We start from the raw sequence: 9621 nt of genomic DNA, 5'->3' as shown, positions 1-9621 counted from the left end.
GAACTGTTGTTGTTGTTGTCCACGAAAGTTAGGATTCCTCATTGATGGTTTATCTTTTCGATCAGTTATGGATATTCTATCCATCATCCTCTCCATAGTTTTTATCAGACTGTCAAGCTTTGCATCATAAGATGATGCAGGCTCTTCTTTGAGGACAACTTTCTTTTTCACCCTCTCTGGCTTTGATTTTGACTTCTTAATGAGAAAATTGGCTTCAACACTAATTGCATTCCGTTGCATCTCTTCAAGAGTAGTTGGGTCTCTTTCTCTTAGTTGGTAGGCCATATCTAGATCGAAAGCATCAGGATAATGAAGAAGAGCCAAACTAGGAGGAGGTTTCATATCATCAGGTATAGAATTGTACATTGTATTAAATCTTGATGTGAATTCTTGAACTGTTTCATTGGGGTTCCCTTTCATTGAATTATACTCAGCCAATATCTGTAATGGATTTTTCTTCTCTTTCCAACGAGCTAGAAATAATTCAATCAATCTTTGAGAACTATTAATAGAATTTGTAGCCATACTTTGAAACCATTTCTCAACATCTCCTCAGAAACTCTGAGTGATAATCCTCATTTTGGCATTCTCCTCATCAACTTTTTCTAAATCAATGAAGTCTATTAACTTGTCAACATGATGTTGAGCTATAATTTCTACACTTCCATCAAACAAAGGAAGTCTTTGACCATAGTTTTGAGGCAAAGTAGTAAGTTGAGAAGGCAGTAAAAGAGGCACAAATATTGTCATGGCTGTTAGAGAAACTGAAAGTATTACAATGGATTATGTAAGTAAGGGTGGTGATGCTGATGAGGATGATGGAACTACTAAAATGGGTTGTAAAGGCAAGGATGGAACGAACGAGGGAGGTAGGAAATATGATGAAATTAAAGCTTTAGGAGACATGGTAGATGAGCTTGGAGGTGAAAAAGAGGATGAGGTTGTGGCTAGGTATTCAAGTTGGTATTGAACAAAAGCTTTTTCAGTAATGATCTAGAGTTGGTCAGTAAGGCTTTGAAGCTTATCAAAGTTTAACCACAATTCATGATCAGTCTTAGTAGACAAGATTCTAAAGAAAAAGAGTGAGTTTCAACCTTTAAAGGTTCTAATGTTATATCAAAGATACAGGAGTCAGACTTAGACCTTGTAAGTGATAACTCTATCTACTCTTCAAATGGAATTTTCTCAAAGGTGAATATGTGTTTAGGCAGAGAAGTTGTTCTTCTAATTTTACAAACTGCACTTTTAGTGATAGGTAATCTAAGTTTTCTTAGTAGTCTTTCTGGATCTTCAACAATGAAGGGTGGATTTGGGTAAGGATTTGACCTGGTATGCCTTTTGGAAGCCAGAATGTATACACCCTAAACTGATGAGATTTATGAATTCAACCTATCTTCGAATACTGGAAACTGAGAGGTACAAAACCAGTTCTTTGAAAGCTCTTAGATTTATCCTAGGAATAATTTAACAGTCGTTCCCTACCAACGGCACCAAAAATTGTTAGTCCTTACAATCTCCTAGGCTGAAATGAAATCGACAAGGGTAACCTCAAACCACTTCAGCTCGGTAGCTAGCCCTACTGAGCATGAGAGGGATCTCCCTAAGTTTCCTATCAGTGATATGAATTTAAAGAAAATGAATTTTAGGCTAGATATGTGTATTTTTTTGTGAAAAATTGGTTTTTTTTTAAGGATTTTCTAAACTTAGGGTTTGGAGCCACAACTAGGTCTAAGTTGTGGGAATGCAGGAGCAAACATAAGAAGGGGCTAGTTATCAGAAGCCATGGTTTAATTTGGGTATTTTTTAGTGTAGTATAGAGGATATAGTGTGGAAGAAACTAATGAGCATAAATAAACATGATTTCATTAGCTTAGGAAGAAAAAACACATAACTATGAAAACCAGATAACAGAGCTTGGAAAACAAGAATTCTGAATATTTTATCACAAGGAATTCATAGAAAGAAGAGACATAATGTAGATAAAGATGTTTAGACCATGAGAAAACAACAATAATGAAGTAAAAGAACCATGAACTCACTGGGCTTGATTTCCTTGAAAATAGCTGCAACCTATATCTGTATTAGCTGAAAGATGATTACAATGCAAGCCTCCTTCACAAAAAGTTCAACCCTATTCTCCTGAAGTGAAATGATACTTATAGAATCTCCTAGACCACTTACCCACCTTTAGGAGTTTAATTCCTTGGTGGAGGAACTAACTGCAATATTCTCTTAACCAACAAGTGAAAGTGAGAAGGTGCAACTCAAACACTTCATGGAGAGTTTGTTTAGGAGTTTGCTTCTTTTATGAGGCCTATAAACATAAAAAACAACCTATGATGTACATTTATTCATGCCTACATCACCTCTCCTCATAACTGGTGCCATTACATAGATAATCTTGACTTTGACCAAGTCATATTAGAAACTAGAAATTTTACACAGTGAAATTTTACAAATAAAAACACAAAACGTGCAAAAGCGCAGCGCCAACATTGAGCTGATTTGTAGGTGCCTTCCAGGGGTCAAACTGCAAATCTTGAGAGAACGGTCAACTATTCTTTCAAGTCTAGTTTCCATAAAAGTTTCAATTTCTAAATTTGGAGCACAAGAAGACCTTCAAAAATCCATTCTCCCAAGGTCCCCCCAGAAGCACAGTGCCCGTCAAAAAATGGTCCAAAATGCTAGTTTTTGGCCCTTTTTTGCACTTTTCTCCAAAAATAAGCCACCTCCCCAAAATATGGACAAATGGTTTTTTAGAGGATGTCAATACCTTTCCAAAAATGTATACATTTCCTCAAATGGAGACCTGAGGAAAAATCACAGCGCCAACGTGCTGCGCTTCTGGAGCGGCTGCATTTATGAACTTAGACCAAAATTTGCCAAAAAACTCAGAATGCTCAGAATTTTCTCAAAATTCGAGGGAAGGTGTAAAAATAGGTTTTTTATAGGTTCACAGATGCTTCAGCAAGTATCTCCAAGTTTCCCTCATCATGTTGGTCTTTTTTGGCCAACTTGAGCTTGTTTTCAAGTTGTTTTACTTTGACATTGGCGATCATATTTTGAGCTTGATAGTGATGCGCAATGTGTCTGAGCAATTGATTGTCTCTGTTTTCCTTCTCCAGAAGCTTCTCCAAGTTTTCATTCACCCTATTAAGCAAATATTCTTTATCTTGATGAACCTCTAGGGAAATCCTTTCTTCTAGGTCAAGGTCTTCATTAAGCAACATTTGTTTTTGTTCCTCTTGAATAGCTTTCTTGAGGCCTCTTGTTCTTATTCTTTTCCTTTTCCCTTTCACCTCTAATGCTTCAGGCTCACTTTATGTCATTGTCTCCTTACCTTTTCCAACTTGCTGCATTAACTTAGCTTTTTCCTTTTCTAGGATCAACTCTTTTTCTTTGAGTTGATTGTTTTCCTGTTTGAGGAATGATATAACACATTTTTATCTTTCCAAATTGATTGCTAGCTCCTTGATTTGATAGTTCTTATCCCTGTTTTCCTGTTGCATGTTTGAATTTTGATCCTCAACCTCTGAATCAACCAGTTCAAACTCATGCTCAACTGTGCCTTTCTCTTTTGTTGTCGGTTCCTACTTTGTCGATGAAGAAGACTTGGCCCCTTTCTCTCTGTGAGAAGAAAATAAAAGCCTCTGGCTCTTCTTATACAGTTTAGTCACCTCAAGTTTGGATAGCTCATTCTTCTCCCTTGCTTTGCTAGAGGAGCCCACCTCCATTTGAATGAAAAATAAACTGTGAGGTATGAATAGAAATGAAGTGATGTGAAGGTGGATTTCAACAAAATGATAGAGTAGGTTTGAAAAAGGTGGATATGAACTTTGGAAGATGATGAAAATGAGTGAAGAAACAGTGGAAGAGTGATTTTATTGCAAGGAGGAAATATAGGGTTTGTAATGAAAAATGCCTAAAAACCTCTAGGAATGAGCTAGGGTTTTACTTTTTGAGAGGTAAAACTTTGTTTTCAGGTGAATTGAATGGTTAAAATGGTTTATTAAACATGTATCCAGGTGTAGGATATCAAGTTACATGTTTTGGAGATCAAAAATTATGATGGCTATTTTTACCCTAGCATTTCCCATGAAAAAATTGCTACAAACCCAAACTTGAAAAATTATTGACATGGAATGAAATTGGGAAAGCAGAAGATAGAAAGTGATGGTGTACTTACTTGTTCCTTCGAGTAGAAGATAGTTAAACCAAGCTTGCAAGTGAAAATTTGAAGTTTGGGAGAATTTTGGTGAGTTTTCGGGGCACTCTGTCCTGCGCACAGCGCAGTGTTCCTATGCGCAGCACAGTTCACAGAAGTTCAACACCTGTCTCTTAAGTGCAACATAGTGTATCTACATGTAGTGCCTTCAAATTTTTGCTATTTTCTCCTAGGGAAACAAGTTTTTTTCTTTTTTGGGCGAGTGAGCTTGATGGTAAAGAGTGAATAGGATATGAATGAAAGAGTTATGGGGCTTTTTGAGTTTATATAGGGAATATTTCCTCACTTTTTCAAAAAGGAAAAGAAACCTACCCTCCTTTAGGAACTGATTTCACTTTATGAAGACATATTTTACCTTTAACATTGCAAATGTGCTTTTTCTTTCCTGAGTACTCGAGCTTCCTCTTCTGAAACCTTTGATATCATGAGAATATGAGGAGTGTGTGGATAGTCATGATCAATTCTTCAACAATTGCTTTGTCATTTTTGACTTATTGCTGGTTTTTTCATGGAAATGATGGACCTTGGAGACCCTTGTGACCTAATGGATGACCTAAGACCTAATGGAATGATAATGATGACTGACCCATTTTCATTGTGAAACCTTCATAAAGTGTGATAAGCGACCAACATGAGTGAAATTTCGAATGATGACTTCATCTTCGGACTGACCATACAATGACCAAATTTGCCATGTAAACCTAGTAACAAAAAAATTTGATGGTGAAAGCCTGAAAAAACACAGTAAAAGCATTTTTGATCTAGGTGACAGGCTAACAAGACTGACACTAACATGTTCAAGAGAACAATCAACAAAAAGAGGAATATTTGAAGGTCATGGAAGAAGAAGACATCCAATATGATCCAAATAAGCAAGTAGACCAGGGGCATCACAACTATATTGAAATATGGTTCCAAACAGTCACTAAGTTGCAACAACACTCTCTTCCTCAATTGCGATTGATATCATCAAAGTCAAAGCATTTGATAGCTTAATTCCAGGTACATGTGAAAGCATACATTTCAAGCTTCCACATCATTTTGTTTGTCATCTTGGTGTGCACATGGCTCCATTTGTAGTATTCTTATACTTAAAAGCGATTTTGGTTTTCAAGTAGGGTAGGGTAGAAAAAAAATGAAAAATAAGAGAAAAATAAATCTCAAGTGAGAACCTCCTTGGAGGTGCCTCAGATTGGCTCATTGATTGAAAACCTCCATGAGGCGATCAATGGGTTGGAAAGAAAAAGAAAATAAGACGAAAAAAGAAAAGATCCTAGGTGAAAACCTCCTTTGAGGTGCCTAGGCAAACCTACTAGTTGAAAACATCCTTGAGGTGGCTAGTACGCCTAGAAGAAAAAAATAAGAGAAAAAAAGGAATCCTTGCTCCATGCATGCATGTACTCTCCAACATGTGCAATCAACAAGAACAAGTTGGTACCAAAAGGAAAATCGGTCAAGCCTAGTCAAAAGAAGTCAAAGTTTGACTTTATCCTACTTCACTCAAATGCTCCAACTAGGCGAAGGCTATACCAATCCATCACCCTCATCTATTTTCACCATCCATCCATCATTCTCAAGCTTCTACCACTCATTTTCTTTGTTGTCCTAAAAAACTGCAGGATTCTCTGTTTTACTACAGGGTACAAAAATACATAGAGCGGAAATTTGTTTTTGCCATAAATTGAAAACCATGTATCCATTTGCCAAGCTATTTTAGGGGGAGATGCATATGGATCATGATAACATGCTCAAGAAATTTCAGCCAATTCCAGTGCACGGTTTCCAATAAATGGCCTCCATCACCTTTAGCCATTTTTGCATTTTCTCAATATCGTGCATCCATTTAAAATGTTGTTTCATGGGGAGATGCATATGGATGATGGTAACATGCCCAAGAAATTTCTATAAATTCCATTGCACGCTTTCCACAAAATCGACCTCCATCACCTTCAGCCGTTGTTAGTTTTTTCTCGAGATCCGTGCACCCATTGACCAAAATTTTTCTATGGGGGGGGGTGCATAATGATGATTGCAACATCCTCAAAATATTTTAGTTCAATCCATTCTACCGTTTGGGAGATATGGACAAAACAAGTCGTTGTCCTTTAAACCTACAGGATACAGAACAACACCTATAAGATTGGGAGTGAGCATTTTTAAAGGAGATCCAGAGGCCAAAGAATCTCCTCTAGAGCTTAGCAACAACATCAGGATCATTAGCATCACCATCCAACACCTGCACATCAACATCAACTCAGCAGCAGCATACATGTATCTCCAACAACAATCAGGTAGATACATGTATGAAATATTATTGACCTCTTCTCTTGAGCATATTATAGTTAGAAATTTGTTGTCAATGCATGAGAGATGGGTCAACAGTCTCAGCCGCCTTCAACTAGTTGATTGCAGCTCACTCCTTCACTCTTGCAATGTTGAAAAGTCAAATTATGAAGGGTGATGATTTCAAGGAATGAGGACAACAGTTAAAAGAAGAAATTTTTGCAAAGGCCAAGGTCACCACAACACTCCAAGCCCTCCATCCACTTCATATTCACAATCTATTCATCATTCATCCATCCCATTTCATTCTTGAAACAAAAAAAACAAAGAGAGCTTCCTTTCCATTTTCATGAAATTTCCTTTTACAGGTTAAAAAGAAGGATGGTCAAAGTGCAAAGGAGGATCACAAACAGACCCCTGTGACTCACAGTTTCATTTTACCACTCATTACCATTCATTCCTCCACCATTTCTGTCATTTTTTCCACTCCTTTACTTTAGTTTACAAAGGGACTATGTTTTCTACAGGATCCCCTGAAAACCTACAGGTTGATATTGTAGGAATTACAGTGACCCAGAAATCCTGCAGGACGCAGTCCTAAGGCAAATAGATGATTTTCTATGCCAATAAAATGCACCCCCTTCATCATTTCATCACCATACCTTGTCCAACATCATCACCTCTGCATTCACCCTTAAAAACAAAATCAGTTTCAAAAAAGAAAAGAAAAACAATTCAGTCTTTGAAAGGAAGGGAAACAAGAAGGAATAGAGAGCATCGATAAGTATTGCTTGTTCTCCACACTCCTAGTCTTTCTCTCCATCCATGTCACCATCTCAGCAAAGTGTATGATTAAGATTTTCGAGGGAGAAGTAGCTATAGGACATCCTGTAGGAAATCTTGTAGAAGCATATCCCACATAATATAAATCATAACAACAAGAAGTCTCCAACATGATGATCTAAGAGAAGAAGGAGCTCCAAAGTAGCAACAACACCACCATCTTCAACCACAAGTACCTACACAAACAAAGGAGTCATCATAAAACAACAAGAAAGGGAAGAAGACTCTCATACAGTTAGAAGATCCTGAAAGAGGAGGAATGACTACTACAAGAAGACAAAATGTTGCTACAGGAAGGAAGAAATGAACAAATTATGCTAAACCCTAAAATGGCAAATCCTTTTTAGAGAAATTGAAGGTGATTAGGCAGTCACCTAGGCCACAAAAGAGAAGAAGAAGGCAACAAAAATAAATAAGGCATTCACCATCAAAATAGAACTCAAACTGCAGTGATGAAAAGAGGTGTTCCAAGAGGTCTCCAATCTCTTTCTAGCTTTTGTCCAGGGCCTAAAAATGGGAGAAATGCATGGAAGTCAAGTTGAGGGCCTTCCCTAACCTCAGACTATCATTTATGCTAAAAATTGGTATCATGTAGTTTTAACAGGGTTTCCTGTAGTTTTGACAGGAATTACTACAGGATGTCCTAGTTCTCATCTAAAGGTAGTTTGAAGGTTTTAGAGGTGTCCAAATGGTGGAACAAGGTAGCAAAAGGTTGATAACAATATGGAAGACCTTTCTAAACAAAAAAAAATATTCAAGAACTCATCTTGAATAAGGGAAAGAAAGCAAGCTATTGGTCTCAAGAAACAATGCTTTTTCTTTGAACAAATATGTTTTTGGGCTTATCCTTGCAAAGCTTACAACCAAGATTCTTAATGCACAAGAGAGAGGCTACCAATGCCATGGATGAGGCAAAATGAGGTCAGTAAGTTGCTTAGAGGATGAGCAACACTTTTAGCAGGGGGGTATGATGGGCCTCTAAATTAGACATAAATTAAGGCCTATGACCATCCTTCAGTGCATTAAACCTCTCTTTTTCATTAGATCATTTATTTTTAACTATAATATATTCATTAGGAAGGTTTATGAATAATTGAATATTTGTGCATAATATTAGTTTTTCTTAGTGGAATATTATGAGAATATTGGGCAGATTATGAAGAGTTGGAAGGATATAATTTAGGGACTTGTTCCCTATTATTGGAGGATCAATAATAAATAATAAGTCAACAATATATTATGGAATTATGGCACAAATTGTGGAACTCCAATGATTGAGAAAATCTAGGAATGTGTTCCACTAATCAATGGATTTCGGTGCGAAAGCTTCCTCCATTCATGGGGAACTATTCTTAATCATTTTGTATAAGTACCAAGTCAAATTTTCCTCTAGGGAATGATTGAGAAAATCTAGGAATGTGTTCCCTGCCATTTAATGCAAATTCCTAGTATTGGGGACTAGATCCACTAATCAGCGGATTTTGGTGGGGAAATATTCCTCCATTCATGAGGAATGATTCATAATAATTTTGTATAAGTACCAAGTCGAATTTTCCTCTAGGGAGAGATTGTTATTGGTGTTATTATGGAGAGAGCTTGTATTTTTTGCAACTCCATTGTATTTTCTTGTAGGGATGTAATTATATTAATGAAAATAATGAAAATTTGTGTCATGTTTAGCTTCTAAATCTTGTTCTCCTCCATAGGTCTCTAATTTTCCTTGGGCTTGGCCATCCCAGGAACCTCAAAGCCCTTTTGTATCATTTTCGTTCCTTCTTTTCACTGCTTATTCACATGCATCTCTTGTTTTTATTTCTTTCTATTTCTGCATTTAGAATTAATGATTTCTTGTTGTAGGATTGGGTTAAATGGTTGATGAAAATTCTTTTTCAGAATCACAAGCATTATTTCATCCTTTTAAAATATTTGGAAGTTCATAGGAATCATTGAGTTGCTTGGATTAGTCTTTTTATTCCCAAATCTAGATTGTTGGATCTCCTTTTGAACAAAGAACAATAAATTTCTGCTATTTTTAGAGCATTCTAACAATCTTCAATAAAATTGATTCCACTTGCATTAGATCAAAAAAACATTCTAGTTCATAAAAAAATTACCCCATTTCATTTGCACTTGATTTGGTTAGTCATTTTTTTGATTTACTAGCTCACTAGTTCTTGCATTTCTAGATTTTCGACTAGTAATGTTTTTTATTTTTTTAGCATGGGTTAATAGAGGTATTTTTGAGTGATTCCACTTGTTATTTGGACTTA

The sequence above is a fragment of the Pinus tabuliformis genome, chromosome 1_1 (genome assembly GCF_031772625.1).
Source record: "Pinus tabuliformis cultivar Carrire ecotype Pingquan chromosome 1_1, CPIR1, whole genome shotgun sequence".
Taxonomy (NCBI): domain Eukaryota; kingdom Viridiplantae; phylum Streptophyta; class Pinopsida; order Pinales; family Pinaceae; genus Pinus; species Pinus tabuliformis.
This window is presented reverse-complemented; position numbering follows the sequence as displayed.